This window comes from Taudactylus pleione, unplaced genomic scaffold (assembly GCF_031769625.1).
Source record: "Taudactylus pleione unplaced genomic scaffold, aTauple2 ptg000053l, whole genome shotgun sequence".
NCBI classification, from domain to species: Eukaryota; Metazoa; Chordata; class Amphibia; order Anura; family Myobatrachidae; genus Taudactylus; species Taudactylus pleione.
The window spans coordinates 32845154-32865570 of NW_028284455.1; positions in this window are offsets into that span (position 1 = coordinate 32845154).

Genomic DNA, 20417 nt, shown 5'->3' on the forward strand with positions numbered 1-20417 from the left:
AGCAGAAACCAGTGGGACCTAAGTACACCTATCTACTGTTTGGAGAAGTCAGTCCAGAAGTGGTCTTCATGGAAGAATTGCAGCCAAAAAGCAATACCTTCGACATGGAAACAGGGCCAAGTGACACAACTGTGCATGAAAACAACATAGGAACTGGGGTGCAGAAAACTGGCAGCAGGTGCTCTGTACTGATGAGTCAAAATTTTAAATATTTGCCTGTAACAGAAGGCAGTTTATTCGCTGAAGGGCTGGAGAGCGGGACAGTTATGAGTGTCTGCAGGCAACAGTGAAGCATGGTGGAGGTTCCTTGCAAGTTTGGGGCTGCATTTCAGCAAATGGAGTTGTGGATTTGGTCAGGATTAATGGTGTCCTCAATGCTGAGAAATACAGGCAGGTACTTATCCATCATGCAATACCATCAGGGAGGCATCTGATTGGCTCCAAATTTATTCTGCAGCAGGACAACAACCCCAAACATAGAGCCAATGTCATTAAGAACTATCTTCAGCGTAAAGTAAAACAAGGAGTCCTGGAAGTGATGATATGACCCCCACAGAGCCCTGATCTCAATATCATCGAGTCTGTCTGGGATTACATGAAGACAGAAGGATTTGAGTAAGCCTACATCCACAGAAGATCTGTGGTTAGTTTTCCAAGATTTTTGGAAAGAAGGTTTTAAAAGTGAAACTGGGCGCTCCCTATTGTAAGCAAGCCGTGTGGACAAAAAGTTTCCACTAGTGGAAACTGGTCAGAATATGTGGAAAAAAGGGAGTATTTGTCCTGGTTAGGCGCTAATTAGGATGCTAATGACTAATGGACCCAAGAGGTCTCGGATAAATCTCAAATAAATACATTTATTGATAAAAAGAATAAACATACAACATATGCATATTAGAAACACGATTTTTCACAACTTGCAAGTATATTCGATACTGTTCATATAAAATTGTGGCAGTGAATTGAATAATCCCACATGGAGGGTTGGAATTCACAAAACCCAAATGAAAAAATAAAATAAATGAAAAATTTCTCAATGTAAATAAAACAATTGAAGTTAAAATGCCATTATAAATGAATGGATTTGTTCATGAATTGAGGAAGTCCTACCCGACAGGGGGTGGGGAGCCAGCGGGTGTTGGCTGCAGGATCCCGGGTTGCCCTGCAGTGGCTCCAATCGCATGTACCCAGTCAGGGAGGAGGTCCTTTGAAGTTTTGGAATCCAGAGGTTGGCACAGGTGCAGGTTGCCGATGCGTTTCGAGACGTATAGTCTCTTCTTCAAGGCTGCTGCTACCTCTGTGCCTGGTGTCCCTTTTATAGCAGTAAATTTTGATAAAAATTTTGTTTGTCTCCATAGTCATGATCAATCCCTAAAAGTATATTTGTCCCAAAAAAATTATATTTATATAGATCTAGTAACTTTTGGCTTGAGGAGCCTGCACACTGCATGTGTCGAGTGTCAAGCATCTGTTTACTCCTTTAATGCTCCTCTCCCTGATGTCACATTGAGATCAGGGACAAACACAGGATTTTTAGTTGGATCTCTCTCTCTCTCTCTCTCTCTCTCTCGCTCTCTCTCTCTATATATATATACACATACATAGCAATTACAAAAGTGCGGCACTCAAGGCGTATAAACAGCAGACTCCGCTACATGAAGATAATTTCAACATTTCAATCATTTAAGATTGTCATCCAGATTTACAGAGAAAGTAAAAACATCTTACCTTCTACACTCTCACCCGGCATGTGAATGTGTGCGTCCCGTCACAATACCGGATCGAGCACAGGAGGAGGGGGCGCACATTAATGACATCATCAGCGCTACGCACGTCAGTGAGGACACCATCACCATGGGAACACAATTAATACATTATGGTAAATTATAAGAACTGCACCTAATTTGCAAATCGGGCACATAGTGGCATATATAAAGTTTACAATACAGAATTGATACATGGGAGTAAATTACATAAACTGTAACTAGATCGAAATAAACTCACCTAAACCAAGATTTAGACAATACTATAAATGCCGTACTGCATAAGGTTATAATTGCAGGTTAAACATGATAAAGGCAAAACCTCATTGAGTACCTTGGGAGCAATCACATCCAAAAAGTAAATCCAAAAAGATTCTCGTTTCAACAGAATCTTATTCCTGTTACCTCCTATCTTAAGAGGGGGTATGTGGTCGATCATTCTATAGCAGAGACTGGCAAGATTATTCCCAGACTCAATAAAATGACGCTTCACAGGTTGATCGCTGGTGCCATTGGTGAGTGCTATTCTAATGGAGGATCTATGGACACCCATCCTCTTTTGAATTTTCTAGTGGTCTTACCAATGTAAGTAAGACCACAGGGACACAGGATCTGATAGATCACAAATTATGACTCACATGTCAAATGATGTCTGATATGTAATTTTTGGGGGGTGAAAAAATGTGTTGCCAATTAGCATGTGCCTACAAGTGACATACGTGCACCTGAAACAACCGAGTTTTTTAGGCAAAAAACTTCTCGGAGGATTTTTACCTCTACCTGTTATATCACTCCTGACCAACAAGTCCCTGGGGTTACTACTTCTAGAGTAGCATGTACGTAACGTGCAATCTTTAAAGTTGTAAATCACTATCTGTTTGAACCAAACTCCACAATTTCTTGGAGATGTTGTTAATCTGTGGGGATAACGTGTTAAACTGTGTAACCCATGTGAATTTATTAGTAGTGTTAACCTGTACTTTCCTACACAAAAGGTCACTCTGTTCAAGTAATAGAACTTTCTGCTTTAACTGTAACAGATGTTTAAGCTCATAGCCCCTAGAGATAAAACGGTCAATCAAATCATTAATCTGCTCTTCTGCTTTTTGTTTAACATTATTGATCCTTCTGAGCCTACCCATCTGTGAATATGGAATGCCATATTTTAAACCCTTGGGGTGACAACTGTTTGCATGCAAGAAGGTATTACGATCAGTGCTCTTACGATAAACAGTGGTATTAATCACTGTAGGCTAATTTTGACATCCAGAAATTCAATTACTTCTTGATGCATTTTATATGTGAATTTCACAGGGCCGTCAGAGATATTATGACATTCAAAAATAGCCTTCAAATCATCACATGGACCAATCCAAATCAAAAATAGGTCATCTATGAACCTTTTATAGAAAAGAATAATTGATGTGATCAAATTGTCAGAAAAAAAAATTGTTTTTCAATGTCAAACATATAAATGTTCGCGTATGTCGGTGCTACAGATGACCCCATAGCGTAGCCTTTTGTCTGTAAGAAGAACTCCCCGTCAAAAAGAAAGAAATTCCTATTAAGAATCAACTCCAATAACCATAATATAATCTCAATAAAAGCCGAATCAAATATCTCCTTGCTGATTAGTAGCCTTTTGACAGCAGTTAGACTCTCTTGGTGTGGAATTACAGTGTATAAACTGGTGACGTCTACTGTCACAAGCTAGGCATCTTCAGAGGGTACATCCAATTCCCTGAGCAGATCTAATAGCATAGTGGTATCCAAAAGGAAATTGGGGTGATCATGAATCAAGGGTTGCAAAATTGAGTCAAGCAAAATAGATGTTGGTTGGAACAAGGATTTGCGCGCCGAGATTATCGGTCTACCAGGGGGCGGATGCAGACCCTTATGTACTTTGAGAAGTGTATAGAGGAATGGTGTCACCGGAAATTCAGGAAGAAAGATCTGAAATGCCTCTTCATTAATAAAATGTGCATCCCTGGCCAAAATCAGGATCTCCTTCAAATCCTGAGTAAAACTGGCTGTAGGGTCCCTTTTGAGTTTGCAATAGACACCAGGTTCATTCAACTGTCTAATAATTTCGAATCTGTAATCCATAAGGTCTTGTAGGACTATAGAACTCCCCTTGTCCGCGGGGCGAATAATCAGATGTTCATTCTGTCTTAAAGACTTCAATGCCTGTTTTTCAACTGGTGATAAATTATGGTGTATTGGAGTTCATTTAGTTTTCTTGACAACTTCCATAGTCTCATGCGCCAAAATTCTCATGAACATCTTGATCGACGGATTATTTGATAATGGATCAAATGAGGACTTCTTCTGTAAAGGTTTACATTTTTCAGGTATAGGGTTTATGACATTCGAAGCAATAGGCTAATTTTTTGAAAAATATTCTTTAAGCTTAAGTTTCCGATTTAGTTGATGTTTCTCCGCTTGCCATCTCAAATCTGCAAAACTATTAGATGGAACGAATGAAAGGCCCTTAGATAGTAGACTACGTTCACCAACAGTTAATTCATGACTAGAAAGGTTGAAGATTATTTCCTCTTGGGTTGTACGCCCACGCCCTCAGCCTTTGGTATCAGCCCCCTCCTTGAGTTGGTCGTTTGTTAGCGCTCCTTTGGAACGAGTTACAACCCCTAAAGGGACAGACTGGTCATGAAATCTACGATATTTACCCTCGTTGTCACTTGCAGTACTGTTGCTATCAGCTGATGTCTCCGTATCCAGGGTACTCTTGGGATATTTGCCCCTTCTATGGAAAGGTTTTCTTCTTTCTTCAGATCTATTGCCTGTGGAAAGCCATACAACTACTCAGGTCATTTTATTATCTCTTTATTTATAAAAGTGGAAAACAAGAAAGTAAGACATTCACAAACTAACAAATTATACATTGTTTTATTATCTCTTTATATATAAAAGTGGAAAGCAAGAATGTAAGACATTCACAAACTAACAAATTATACATTGTTTTATTATCTCTTTATATATAAAAGTGGAAAGCAAGAATGTAAGACATTCACAAACTAACAAATTATACATTGTTTTATTATCTCTTTATATATAAAAGTGGAAAGCAAGAAAGTAAGACATTCACAAACTAACAAATTATACATTGTTTTATTATCTCTTTACATATAAAAGTGGAAAACAAGAAAGTAAGACATTCACAAACTAACAAATTATACATTGTCAAACTACAGAAAAACAACAAACAAACAATTTTTGCAGTTTGTGAAGTAAAAAACACGGATATAGTGATTCAGTACAGATCACAATTGTGATTGCAATAGCGATTACGCACGCAGTCTCACTGCGATAGTATGATAATCCTCTGCGATCGCTATGCCGTCACAGCATAACATAAGGACGATCACCTTACCTTTCACACTGTAATACTGAGCAAGACTGCTAAACCATCGGTAACATCGGGTACAATCGCAGCCTCACGCACACTTGCACAAGGTCTGACTTAACTCAGGAATTGCTAAACTCGTTGTTCGCAGTGAAAGCTCAGGCTGTGTATGGCATTGCAGTGGCAAATATATGCATGGCCCTGTAACGGCGTTCAAATGAAACACGCCGCGTTTCTCTGACCAACCCCTCGTCACCACACCCAAACGGTACTTCCTGTCAATCACTCTGTGATGGGTCTGCGTAGTCACTGCGAGCACAGTCCCGATCGCAGTGGAGTGTTTGCACACTGCAATGCATACGCATGTGCAGAATGCAACAATTGGCCAATTGTATGTGTAATCGCAATTGCGATCCTTGCTGAATCAGGCCCATAATAAAGATTTGTCAAATCCACTTTGTTTTTGAACTTTTTTGTTGCATAATGAAGAATGAATAACGGTTAAACAGTATAGAGATGGAGGCTGGGAGAGGGGGGGGGGGAAGAGTATAGGAAGAAACACCACTACAAGTTGAAATAAACAGGGCCTGTACAGATGAATAAAATGATAGAAGCCCAAATTCTACAGTAGGGTCAAACAGTAATATTATAAGGTACCGGGGATTTGTCTATGGAAGTAAAGATACCAGGGACTTGAAATATCATGAAATTTATCTACTGAGTCATGGAGCAGGGCAGTAATGTATTCCATTGAAGCTGTATACCATATATTATTAATTAGTGTTTGTGAAGAAGGAGCAGCAGGATGTTTTCATTGTGTAGCAATTAAAAGTTTGGCTGCATTAAAGATATGGTTACAAAGTTTACCCGAGGGCTGTAAAGTCCCTTACAGAGGTTTAGAGAGCAAAACATGTTGTGGGTCTTTCCGGGTGGGGGAGGGGGGGGGGCGTAAGGACTTTGTTCCAGTAGGGTATAATCAAAGGACAGTCCCACCAGACATGCAAAAATGTGCATTTGTGCCCACAGTGCCTCCAGCATAAGTCTGAGGAGGTCAGGAAGATATAATGTAATTTTTCAGGGACCATCGTGTATAAATTTTGTAGGCATTTTCCTAGAAGATGGTAGGGATAGATGTTTTGGACACCTATTGTCTGATGTTTGACCAATCTTCATCTGCTAGGTTTATCCCCAAATCCCTTTCCCACACCTGTTCAAAGGGCTATTTAAAAGCTGGATATTTTTCTCCCAATGGCTAACTACCTGTGATTATGCAAATTTGCTTTAAACACACCATGATGCACTATTGTTGGGATGCATAAAGCTATTTTTAGATTACAAGAGTCCCAAAATAATGCTTTAAGGTATTTTAACACTAATATCCTGTCATTAGGGGCGTTGATAGGACGCATACCTGACACACCTACAACCACTTCTTCCAGCAGCACTCCACAAACTGGTTCTAGCCCATCATCACCACCCAGACGTGACTCCCACTCTAGGAGTGGTTCTGCACGCAGAAGTCCTGAAGGTCCCCCTCCTACTCAACATCCTAAAAGAGAAGGTAATAAATAGTGAATGGTATGTTCAACAGGACGCCGCAGACAGCAGTGAGAAGCCGGCAATAGTCACAATGGACTTCCCGGCTGAGTCAAACTTGTGGCTGGCGTGAGGGAGATGGTATCCGTTTGGCAATAAGTCGGGTGGTTGTTCAGTATAGAGTAACTGAAACCAGGGTGGATCTCTGGTGGACGTGGAAAGGAGCAGCAACGTGTTTCAGCTACCAAAATAGCCTTTTTCAAGCTGGATCCAATCCAGCTTGAAAAAGCTACCATCTCCCTCACGCCAGCCATAAGTTTGACTCAGCCGGGAAGTCCATTGTGACTAGTGCCGGCTTCTCACTGCTGTCTGCGGCGTCCTGTGAAACATACCATTCACTATTTATTATCCAACCAACTGTTTCATGGACATCATCTGCCCTATGATAGCCACAACCTGATGCAGCCGGGAGTCCACTGGGATCAGTGACGGCTTGTTTGACTGCTAATTGTGGCTCTCCGTTGGAATTACCATCCACGCCGATGTACTCCCTGAGACGTGAGTTGAGAAACTTACATCCTCACAGAAACTCCTGTCTGCCGCAGTGTCCCGATTTTACAAGGTACAGCACTATACATGAGTTACTACACCAGTGGTTTGTATGGATAGTACTTTCATGCTACTGCACTCACAAAAGTGTACAGGACTTGTCTATACAGCAGTTGTTTTAGAGACTTAATTTTCCTGTGGCTTGATACAGACGAATTAATTAACCATCCTTATACATTTGCATGTCGGGTACTTGCTAAATGCAAAAGTTATTGGAGAATTGTTACACACAAATTATTCTCTGAATAAGATCTTCGTGGAAACTATTGTTGAGATACCAATTTGTATCAGTCTTTTGGATACAACATCACCATTTGTATCTCCTACTGGCTTATTAAATCTGGATAAGCCTCTTTTTACAGTTTTTTAATTTTTGTTCATTCAACAACCATTCACTATTTAATAGTTCATTTTATTGCATTTATTTCATCTTTTTTTTCATTATTTATTTTTACAACATAAGAGTCTGATCAACTCCATGTGTTGGTTATACAATCTGTGAATTGCTATTCCTATGTGTATTGTCAGTTATATTTAATTTCATCTTGTTTTATGTGCTGCTATTCATTTTTATATTGTATTAATACATTATTAATATTATTTCCAATTGATGTGTGCTATATCAGTGTCCCAGCATAGGTTTGGAGCGCAGTATTTGCTTGTTCCATTACAGGTATTTAAGTGCAGTATAATTTTGCTACTGAATATATGCTTACCTATGAAACCTTAGATAAGGGCAATTTGTATTCACAAATGTACAAATAAATAATTGAGCTTTTTAAAAAAAACAAAAACAAAAAATCAAAAAAACAATTTGCCATCTGCATCACTGATAGTGTGAAGTATACTTAGAATTTTAAAAGTTGTTTATTAGGGGTAAATGTACTAAGATTCCAGTTTGGTCGAGTTTTTTAGTTTTTGCTTCACCAAAACTCGGGTGAGTTTTCCCTTATCAAACTCGCAAATTTACTAAGAAGTGAGTTTAGCTGAAAGTGAGTTTTTCGATGGTGAAGCAGATCGAGTTTTTTCTTCCAAATTGCGAGTTTAGATGATAGTTTAAGGTGAGTTTAAGGAGAGTTTAGATGAGAGTTTAAGGAGAGTTTAGATGAGAGTTTAGATGAGATTACTTACTGGAGATTGCAGTGTTTTCTCTCTGCAAAACTCACCCGAGCAAGCAGCCTGCACATATCAGTGAGATATGTGTAAGCTGCTTGTGTGTTTTAATACCTGTAAAAAACAGGTTAAATAATAAAAAAAAAATGACATAGGGTCCCCCCCTAAAGCTTAAACAGCCCCGGACTTGCCAGCCTGTAATAGTACCTAAAATTATGGGGAACAAAACGAGTAGGGTTCCACCGTAAATTAGGTACCAGCACCAGGCTGCAGGGCCAGTCCTGGTTTTAATTATAGTGGTAAAAAAATTGCGTAGGAGTACCCCTAAGATTAAAACCAGCCCTGGAGCCTTTCTAGTGGAGGGCTGATGCCACAGCCAGGGGTGCCCTTTCACCGGGCCCCCCAGCTGCAGAATCAGTCCTGACCGCTAGTCAGCCCAGGCCAGGGATCCCTGGGGAGTTGGGTACCCCTCCAATAAGGGGACCCCTTCTCCAGGGCACCTCTGGCCTAGGCTGATAGCCCAGAACTATCCTTGCCACCCCTGGGCGGTGAGTGGCGGGTTGATAGTGTAGGTGTAGTGTTAAAAATGTAAATAACAATATTGTCTTTACAGTAGAACTGCAGGTCCCAGCAAGCCTCCCCCGCATGCTGCTACTTGGAGAACCACAAGTACCAGCATGCGGAGCATTAAGGGGCCACTGGTACCTCTAGTTCACCTGTAAAGAAATGTGTAAAAAAAACAACACACACCGTGAAAATAAAGATTTATTACTTACACACATACTTACCTGCTCTCAGATGTTCACGTCCCCTTCTCAATGTAAAGTATCCAATGGTCCTACCTGAAACAAAGATCCAATACTCACCTTTTGTCCCACAATGTTCTCCGCAGTATTCCAAAGAGGGCCCCGGAGACACTGTAACAAGACGCTACAGCATATTGTTATAGTATTGCTAATGTCAGCTCCGGGCTTGAGCATTAGTGCTGGGGCGCCAGCCAATCAGCGGTGGCTTCAATTAGTAGCTGCTCATTCGCTAAGCCCATGTGGGTCCCAGCCAATGAGCGGCCGCTAATGGAAGCTGCCGTGGAGACTTAATTCGGTCCCTGTTCATGTTTTGCTGATCCAGAGTTCCTGTAGAAATTCTTAGCTAAGTGTATCACCACTGTGCATTTACCCTGCTGATATACACTCCTTTGTATACCACTGTGTTACCTGTGCTTGCATTATCAGCTGAGCAACCCACCTGTGCCTTGCTGGAATCACTGTTTTAACCAGTGCTTTTCTATATTGGGATTGCTGTGTTATGCTGCTTCTGCAATAATAGTGAGTGTTTTCATTAGCACTGCATTGAAGACTGGTACATATCTGAGTGTTCTATTACTTGTATTCATCTGTGGTTTAATACTGTGCTGCACTTTAAGAGAATTGCATTATCTTATGTCCATTACCTGCATTCACCTGTGGTTAAATAGTGTGCTATACTTCAAGGATTGCGTTACTTCAGATGTTACCTAGTGATCTCTTGTCTGTTGCATAAACCCCTACTGTTTGGAGGTATAAGACCTGGTGGCCGCCTTAGTACTGGTGTATGCTTCTAACACTAAGGGAATAGCGGGTGGCTGTTATAGGCAGAAGAGGGACTCTAGGGGTCTTATGCAATAGTGCAGGAGTTTCATAACAGAATCCTGGCTGGGGAAATAGATACAGGTGTAGAAGAGGGTCTTCAGGGCTGCCATGACCTAGGTGAGATGAAGGGAGAATGTTGCTGCTCTAGAAGACACTGACTGGAAGAACCTACTGGCAAAAAAGTACAGAGCAGTCAGAAGCATGTGCATGACTAATACTGCACATCACCGAGCAATGTCCGGCTCAAGATGAGTCTTGATGGGGTTATACAGGTTTATTAAGTTGTTACAGTTGAGTTGGAAAATCTGTATGACCTTGCTATCAGACACTGCATTGAGGTTTAACCACCTACAGAAGAATCTAGGCCTGTATAGGCTCTGCTGTACTTTAGGAAGCTGCTGATCCTACACTGTTGCCTCCTGAGCTTTTTCAGTCAGTTGACAGAGTGCTGCATAGCTCAGGAAAGTGGAGAGCACTGACAAACTTCCTGCTACCATATTTCCTACAGCAGCATTTTTGCAGGTGGTTCTGTGTCTTTTTATATTCATCATGATAAAGTTTATGTAAATAGAATCCCTTTTTAGATACAAACTCACTGCTCAATTGCATATCAGAAAAAAAGGGGGGGAAGAAAGTACAAGATTCTCTGGTCTGGTGCATTAATAGGTCTAGGTGTAATAAAACTGATATATTGTCCTCAGAAAAACAAATAAAATATAACTTTTATTAGTTAATTTAAAATTATAGTGTGATCAGATGTAGGGCGAAATATAAAATAAGTAAAGGAAAGAAAGTGAAAATATAATGAAAAAATAGTGATTTAAAGCACCTTCTGTTGCTGCCGGTTTATTACGCTCCTATTATAAAGGATTACTACAGTAATCTCTGTATCTTTTTCTTCACTACATACAGATGTGCCCAGGTATCACGTGGCATCACAGCGTTATCTCTCACGCCACGCATGGTGCGCCACACACCACGCCATCAGTCGCGCCACAAAGAAAGTTTAGTAATGTAGCGTAGCGTAACGCTGGAAAAAAATCATTACGTGTAATACAACTTTTGCCCACCAGATGTCACTTTTCCTAAACTACATAGCGCATGCGTGTGATTTCCAATGTACCGTACGGTATGTTCTGTATCACCGCCCGATGATTGGTTGACAGAAGCGGTGATTCGGTACACTATACAGTATTACAGCATTTTCCACATGGAATCAGGAATGTACAGTATAATAAACCGGTAGAAGAATGTCTAATAAAGTTTGAAATCATTAAGCTCTGTATTACCCACCGACTGTGCAGTTGAAATCATACTTGCGCAAATGTAAATACTGTCGGCACTGTCCCAGACTTAGACATTGTAGTGGTTTCATTACTTTACAAACTACAGAACTCTAGTAATGGGTGAAGCATGTGGCCTAGCGGTCTAATGCCTAGTCTCACTGCTTCTCCCCTCTTCTTGTTCCGTGGGTTCGAGACCTTGAAAATATGTTTTTTTTAATTATTTTAAAAATCTTCACTTAAAATATTCAGTATTCAATACAGTACATGTGGAGCGCATGCCCAGTGCTTTGGGAGTCAAACAGCGAAATTTGGATTTTTATTACTGTACATACTGTACCTTAGAACGCAAACTTGCATCAATGCCGGCGCTGACCCAGACTTGGACATTATAGTGATTTTTTATGACCATCAACTGGTAGTGGGCTTTGTTAAAGAGAGTGGGCTCTGTATTACAAACTGACTCTGCGTTTAAACCGCAAAATTGCGTCAATGTCAGCGCATGCCCAGTGGAGGGGTTACAATGACAATGGAATGTGTGCCGCATGCCCAGTGGAGCCAAGCCATAAACCAAGTAGTGCTATGCCATGGCGCATGCCCAGTTGTCTGTATTGCTACAGTACTGTTGAATTTTCACACTTGTGCCATTCTGCACTGTCTGAGACTTATAGTATACACAATAGTCATTTCATGACTTCAAAAAGTGCTACAGTAGTGGGCTTTGTTTGGGAGGGAAGTCTCTGTATTACAAACTGACTGTGCTTTAGAGCGCAAACTTGCGTCAATGTCGATGCTGTCCTAGATTTGGAAACTTTAGTGATTTAATGAGTTCAGTAACTGATAGTTGGCTCTGTTTGAGAGAGAGGTCTCTGCATTACAAACTGACTCTGCGTTTAAACTGCAAAATTGCGTCAATGTCTGCACAGTTGGCGCTGTGGTGACTTATAGCCAGTTCTGAGGGGTTACGGTACAAATAGGATCTCTGGCGCGTGCCCAGTGGCGGGGTTGCAATGCATTGCCAGTGGTGCTGCGCCATAGCCATACCCTTGTAGCGCTATGCCAGTATGGAAGATCATACAGTAGCGGGCCATGATTCACACACTGTGAAAGTGGGATCTCCGTATTACACACTGACTGTGTAATAATAATATTAAAAAATAAAAAGTGTAACCATGACTGTCTAATAATAATAAAGTCTGTACAGACTTTCTGCTCGTCTCTTCGGCACTTATCATCAGTATGAACCTTTGAGATACTACTATCTGCAACATAACCTGACTTCCGAGTTGCTGTTGTTGCTGCTCATTACCGTAATCTACTGTACCTCTGATACTCTGCCTGACTACCGAGTCACCTTTGTTGCTGTACCCTGAACTTCTACAGCTGTTTCATAAAGTGTATCAACCCGCTGGTACTGTAAGTAGCTTACTACAGTACGGTATGTATGGTTCACGGTCATTTTGCTGTGTTTAGTCTCCCGTGAGTGACCGTCCTGTCCCTGCGGCCATATTGTTTTGCTCAGTGGCCATCTTAGTTTCAGTCGCAATATTGCTGTGTTTAATATCCCGCTGCCTCGGTATGCCCCATCCCCGTAGTGGCTTATTTGCGTATCGAGTTTCTATCAAACACACCGTATACCATTGATTGATTCCTAGCCGCCCGCTGCCCTCGTTTAGTCTCCTGTGAGTGAGCGTCCTGTCCCCGCCGCCATCTTGTTTTGCTCAGTAGCCATTTTAGTTTCAGTCGCAATATTGCTGTGTTTAATAACCCGCTGCCTCGGTATGCCCCGTCCCCGTAGTCGCTTATTTGCGTATCGAGCTTCTATAAAACACACCGTATACCATTGATCAATTGCTAGCTGCCCGCTGCCCTCTTTTAGTCTCCCGTGAGTGAGCGTCCTGTCCCCGCTGCCATCTTGTTTTGCTCAGCGGCCATCTTAGTTTCAGTCACAAAATTGCTGTATTTAATATCCCGCTGCCTCGGTATGCCCCATCCTTCACCCATCCCCGTAGATGCTTATTTGTGTATCGAGTAACTATCACACACACCGTATACCGCTGATCATTTCCTAACCTCCCACTGCCCCTCATAGTCTCCTGTGAGTGACCGTCCTGTCCCCGCCACCATCTTGTTTTGCTCACCGGCCATCTTAGTTTCAGTCGCAAAATTGCTGTGTTTAATATCCCGCTGCCTCGGTATGCCCTGTCCTTTACCCTTCCCCGTAGACGCTTATTTGTGTATCGAGTAACTATCACACACACTGATCGTTTTCTAGCCGCCCGTTGTCCCGTATAGTCTCCCGTGAGTGACCGTCCTGTCCCCGCCGCTATCTTGTTTTGCACAGTGGCCAATTTAGTTTCAGTCGCAATATTGCTGTGTTTAATATCCCGCTGCCTCGGCATGCCCCATCCCCGTAGTCGCTTATTTGCGTATCAAGCTTCAATCAAACACACCGTATACCATTGATCGATTCCTAGCCGCCCGTTGTCCCTTATAGTCTCCCGTAAGTGACCGACCTGTCCCCGCCGCCATCTTGTTTTGCTCAGCGGCCATCTTAGTTTCAGTCGCAATATTGCTGTGTTTATTGTCCTGTTTGTCTCCTTCATACGGTAGATGCATATTTGCGTATTAAGGGGCATACTGTATGTACTGTATGAAAGCTTGATGTGAGATTAAATTGGGAAATATATATCACTAATTAGCTCAAAACTATCATTTATTAAACACAGCCTGCAAAATGAAATTTACTAGCTGGTTATACTGTATCTCACAATGTCCCCGGCCCTAGATGCATATTTGTGTATCCAGTTTACTGTACACTGTACAGTACATTGTACAGGTACTTCCCAATATATAGTACAGTACTGTACATTACTACTGTATACAGTATATTTGTTTAAAAATAGTACAGTACAGTATGTTACAGCTGATGTACAGTAAGAATGTAATACCCACCTGTGTTCTAAAGGACTGTACAGTACTGTGTTATACAGTATATATTTTTTAAGATACTGAACATTAAATTATGTACTGTATACTGTACTCAGTCTGTATACTCAGTACCAGTACTGTACCGTATTTCTCTTGTTCTCTCCACAGATTTTGTCGTCAAACATGGCAAAAATCAGCAAAGCCATCAGCTTTGAAATTTTCAAAAGGCTGGGGCCCTTCAGTTGGTGATGCTGTTCAAAAAAAATTATGTTACTTACTGTTACACAAGTACAGAAGAGGGAAAGAGAGAGAAAAAGAGAGAGAGAAAGAGACAGAGAGAGAGAGGGGGGGAGAGAAACAAAGAGAGACTGACAAGGGAAAAAAAGGAGAGAGATACAGGGGGTCATTCAGACCCGGTCGTTAGCGCCGATGCGCTCGGACCGGGTCGATGGCCCCCACACAGAGCATGCACACGCCGGCGCCATCATGCGCTTGCATGAGACCCGCTACGACCAACAGCGCCGGTCGTAGTGGGTCTCGATCCAAAGGGGGTGAGCTGTCGATGTTGATTGACAGCTCACCCCGTTTGGAAGGCGGGCCAGGGGGGTGGCAGCCCAAACGGAGGCATTCCCATGGGAACGCCTACCGTTTGGGGGCGGCCCCACTGACATCACTAGTGATGTCAGTGGAGAGCTTCCGGCTCTGACAGAGCCAGAAGCTCTCCAGGGCTTACGACCATCGTGACCATCACCGGAGAGGTCATTAGAGCTGTGGGTGTTAACCCACAGCCTAACGACCGCAACAGAGGCGGGCGGTCAGGATGCAAGTGGCCGCCCAGTTTCTGAGCGACCGCTTGCATCCTCCAACCGCCTCTGAATGAGGCCCACAGTGGTGTAGAAAACAATGTGTTGTACTGTACTTACGCGGCATGGAGAAGCCACTGGGGCCAGGTGATGGTGGTGGTAGGACTGTGGAAAAAGAACAGTTTCAATCAAAATCATTTGGAAACAAATAAACTGTATAAATCTTGAACAGAGCCTCCATAACAACAAAAACAAACACAGAAGGAGGGAGAAAAAGAGTGAGAGAGAGAGAGAGGGGGAGGGAGATAGAGAGGGGGAGGGGGAGGGAGAGGGGGAGAGGGAGGGGGAGAGAGAGGGGGAGAGGGAGGGAGAGAAAGACAGAGAGGGAGAGAGAAAGAGAAAGAGAGAGAGAAAAAGAGAGAAAGAGAGAGGGGGAGAGGGAGGGAGAAAGAGAGAGAGAGACTGACAAGGGAAAAAAAGGAGAGAGATACAGTGCTGTAGAAAACAATGTGGTGTACTGTGCTTACACAGCATGGAGAAGCCACTGGGGCCAGGTGATGGTGGTGGTGGTGGTAGGACTGTGGAAAAAGAACAGTTTCCATCAAAACCATTTGGAAACAAATAAACTGTATAAATCTTGAACAGAGCCTCCATAACAACAAAAACAAATACAGAAAGAGAGAGAAAAAGAGAGAGAGAGAGAGAGAGAGAGGGAGGGTGAGAGGGAGGGAGAGAAAGAAAGAGGGGGAGAGTGAGAGAAAGACAGAGATGGAGAGAGAAAGAGAAAGAGAGAGAGAGAGAGAGAGAGACTGATAAGGGAAAAAAAGGAGAGAGATACAGTTCTGTAGAAAACAATGTGGTGTACTGTACTTATGCATCATGGAGAAGCCACTGGGGCCAGGTGATGATGGTGGTGGTGGTAGGACTGTGGAAAAAGAACAGTTTCCATCAAAACCATTTGGAAACAAATAAACTGTATAAATCTTGAACAGAGCCTCCATAACAACAAAAACAAATACAGAAAGAGGGAGAAAAAGAGAGAGAGAGCGAGAGAGAGAGGGGGAGGGAGAGAGAGGGGGAGGGGGAGGGAGAGGGGGAGAGCGAGGGAGAGAGAGAGGGGGAGAGGGAGGGAGAGAGAGAGGGGGAGAGGGAGGGAGAGAAAGACAGAGAGGGAGAGAGAAAGAGAGAGAGAAAAAGAGAGAGGGGGAAAGGGAGGGAGAAAGAGAGAAAGAGAGAGAGAGAGACTGAAAAAGGAAAAAAAGGGGAGAGATACAGTGCTGTATAAAACAATGTGGTGTACTGTACTTACGCGGCATGGAGAAGCCACTGGGGCCAGGTGATGGTGGTGGTGGAGAGAGGGAGAGAAAGACAGAGAGGGAGAGAGAAAGAGAGAGAGAAAAAGAGAGAGAAAAAGAGAGAGAAAAAGAGAGAGAGAAAAAGATACAGTACTGTACTTACAGAGAGGGAGAGAGAGAGGGGGAGAGCAAGGGAGAGAGAGAGGGGAGAGGGAGGGAGGGAGAGAGAGAGGGGGAGAGGGAGGGAGAGAAAGAAAGAGAGAGGGAGAGAGAAAGAAAGAGAGAGAAAGAAAGAGAGAGAGAAAAAGAGAGAGAGGGGGAGAGGGAGGGAGAGAAAGACAGAGAGGGAGAGTGAAAGAGAGAGGGAGAGAAAGAGAGAGAGAAAGAGAGAGAGAAAGAAAGAGAGAGAGAGAGAGAGAGAGAGAGAGAGAGGGGTGGAGAGAGCGAAAAAAAGAGAGAGAGGGAGAGAGAAAGAGAGAGAGAGCGAGAAAAAGAGAGAAAGAGAGAGAAAAAGATACAGTACTGTACTTACGTGGCATGGGGAAGCCAGGGAGCTGTTCCTCCAGTTGCTCCTGCTTGAATTTTTTTACTGTGTTTTTAAGAAAAAGACGATTATATGGTAGAAAAAATAACACCTCCATAACACCAATACAAACACACAAAAAACGAGAGTGATACAGTAGAAGACAATGTACAGTACTGTATACTGTAGTAGTGTAAGGTACAGTACTTATGTGGGCAAAAACCTAAATTTGGATCAGTGGGGGGCTGGCGCCGGGGCTTTCCTTGTTGCAGAACTGTGGGGGGAAAAAAACAGAATGTTCCTGTTACACAAGTACAGTAGAGAAAGAATTATAGTAGGGCCTGATTCAGATCCGCGCGCAACCCGGTCGATTGTCCGGCAGTGCGCACGCGAGCCCCGGAGCAAGTGAGATGGGTCTTTGTAGTACGGGAGGGAGAGAGAGACACTGTGAAAGTAAAAAAAGGAGTGAGATACAGTAGAAGACAATGTACAGTAGTATACGGTACAGTACTTACACAAAATAGATTGCCTCCGTTTCCAGGCCTCTATGGGAGGCTGGTGCCCTTCTGTGCCTTGCACTGTGGGTAAAAAAAAATTGTCATTTTGCATGAAAACAATATTGAAAAATGTCAATAATTCAGCCTGACAGTACTATTACTACTGTATTATTACACTTTACTGACAGTATCCACTTACTGTAGAGTGTGGGCATTAGACCAGGTACTGTATACAGTATATGAGGCGATATTGTTCGTCACAGTGCCGGCGTTGTCAAGTGTACTCTATGCACACTTGCTGATGCCGACAGCGAAGAAAGACAAGGGGGTGGGAGGGTTAACAATATCCAAAGATTGACCTGCATGTACAGCCCACTGTGGATATCGTTGATGCCTTGGGGGAGCGCGCACATGCATCCTTGGTGATTTACTGCATACAGTACACTAGATAATATGAACAACACTGTATAATGTACTGTACTGTATCATTGAACAATATTGTTAGCGTTCATCCAAATCGTCTAGCGTGTATGCACCTAAAGGTAGGTCACCGAAACATACTGTACAGTACTGGAAAATAAGAAAAACACAAGGGCAGAAAGAATTAGCGTGTATTGAGAAGAGGTTGGAGATGCGTGGAGAGAGAGACAGTAAATATACAGTGGTAGAACAATGTAATGTACACTACTGTACTTACAGATCGAGGCAGGGCTGCTGCACTCTTCCACTATAAAGCAGTCATCTGTGTGTCAAAAAAAACAAATGTTGACAAGTCAAAAAATTTATGAAAACACACGAGAGAGAGAAAAAAGAGAGAAAGGGACAGAGAAAGAAAAAGAGAGAGAGAGAACAATGTACTGTAGTGTACAGTACTGTACTTATGCAGACTCTTGCTGGGGCTGGCTGGGGGTACGGTCTCTAGAACTGTGGGGAAAAAAACACATGTAATTTTCCTTGAAAACACACGAGAGAGTGAGAGAAAGAGAGAAGGATATTGGGAGGGAGAGAGGGAGAGACAGAGAGAGAGAGGGAGGGAGAGAGGGAGGGAGGGAGGGAGAGAAAGGGAGGAAGGGAGGGAGGGAGAGAGGGAGAAAAAAAGAGAGAAAGGGAGACAACGGGAGAGAGAGAGAAAAAGAGAGAGAAAGAGAGAGAGAGAGAAAGAGATAGAGAAAGAAACAAAGAGAGAGAGAAAGAGAGAGACAGAGAAAGAGAGATAGAGAGAAAAAGAGAGAGAGAGAGAGAGGGAGGGGGAGAGGGAGGGACAGATAGAGGTAGAGAAAGACAGAGAAAGAGAGGGAGGGAGAAAGAGAGGGAGGGAGAGAGAGAGGGAGGGATAGAGAGAGGGAGAGATGGAGGGATGGAGAGAGGGAGAAAAAGAGAGAGAAAGGGAGACAAAGGGAAAGAGAGAAAAAGAGAGAGAGAGAACAATGTACTGTAGTGTACAGTACTGTACTTACGCAGACTCTCGCTGGGGCCGGCTGGGGGTACGGTCTCTGGAACAAAGAGAGAGAGAGAGGAAGAGAGAGGGAGAGAGAAAGAGAGAGAGAAAAAGAGAGAGAGAAAAAGAGAGAAAGACAGAAAAAAAGAGAGAGAAAAAGAGAGACAAAGGGAGAGAGAGAGAGAGAGAGAGAAAAAGAGAGAAAGACAGAAAAAAAGACAGAGAAAAAGAGAGAGAGAGAGAAAAAAATACAAGTTTAAGGTTTACTGGATTCGCTGCTCTCCAGCTCCACTATGACTATATGGAGGTGTTCTACATAAAGAAAATAATAATACAGTATTGTACAGTACTCAGTGGGAAAGTAGAGGGTAAACATACTCAACTGTAACATTACTACAATATATACTGTACTGTATTACAGTATTAATACAAAATGTCCTACAGTATACAACTGTATACAGTACTTACTTGGCTGGGGAGGGGAGTCTGGGTCCTCCTCTTGGCCTGGGGAGGGCTGAGGCCCTTCAATGTCTTCAACTAAAATACACAAGGCAGAAACAATTATTGTGTAAGGAGAAGACATTGGAGATGTTTTGAGAGAGAAAGAGAGAAAGAGAAAAACAGAGGGAGAGAGGGAGAGAGAAAGAAAGGGAGAAAGAGAAAAAGAGAGAGAGAAAGAGAGAGAGAGAGAGAGAGAAAGAGAAAGAGAGAGAGAAACAGAGGGAGACAGGGAGAGAGAGAGAAAAAGAGAGAAAAACAGAGGAAAAGAGAGAGAGAAATAGAGAGACAGAGAAAAAAATGAAAGAGAGAGAGAGAAACAGAGGGTTACAGGGAGAGAGAGAGAAAGAGAGAGAGAGAAAAAGAAAGAGAGAGAAAAACAGGGAAAGAGAGCAAAAAAGAGAGAGAGGAAAATTAAAGAGAGAGAGAGATAAAGAGAAAGAAAAAGGGAGAGAGAGAGAAAGAGAGAGAGAGAAAGAGAGAAAAAGAGAGAGAAAGAGAGAGCGAGAGAAAGAGAGAGAGAGAAAAACAGAGGGAGAGAGAAAGAGAGAGAGATAAAGAGAGAGAGAGATAGAGAGAGAGAGAAAGAGAGAGAGATACAGTACTGTAGAAAAAAATGTGGTGTAGTGTACTTACGCGGCCAGGTGAGGCCACTGGGGCTAGGGATATACCCTTCACTTGGTGATACTGTTGAAAAAAAATAATGTTACTATTACACAAGTACAGAAAAGAGAGACACTGAGAAAGAGAGAGAGAGAGAGATAAAGAGAGAGAGAGAAAGAGATACCGTAGGTCGAGAGAGACTGACAAGGGAAGAAAAGGAGAGATATACAGTGCTGTAGAAAACAATGTGGTGTACTGTACTTACGTGGCATGGGACTTATGGTGTAAGATTGCGCCTCCTCATCAATGACGAGTCTGTGTGTAAAGTATAAGAAAAAAAATATTATACAAAAAATAAAAAAGGCAGTAGCATTACACTATTGTGTCCATACTGTAACTGTTTTAATCATTACCACTGTCATTTGAGGAGGAGGCTGCAGAAGGTGGTGGAGGTGGTGGTGGTGGAGGTAGGGCTGTGGAAAAAGAACACTGTACTGTCAGTTTCCCTCAAAACCATTTTGAAACAAATAAACTGT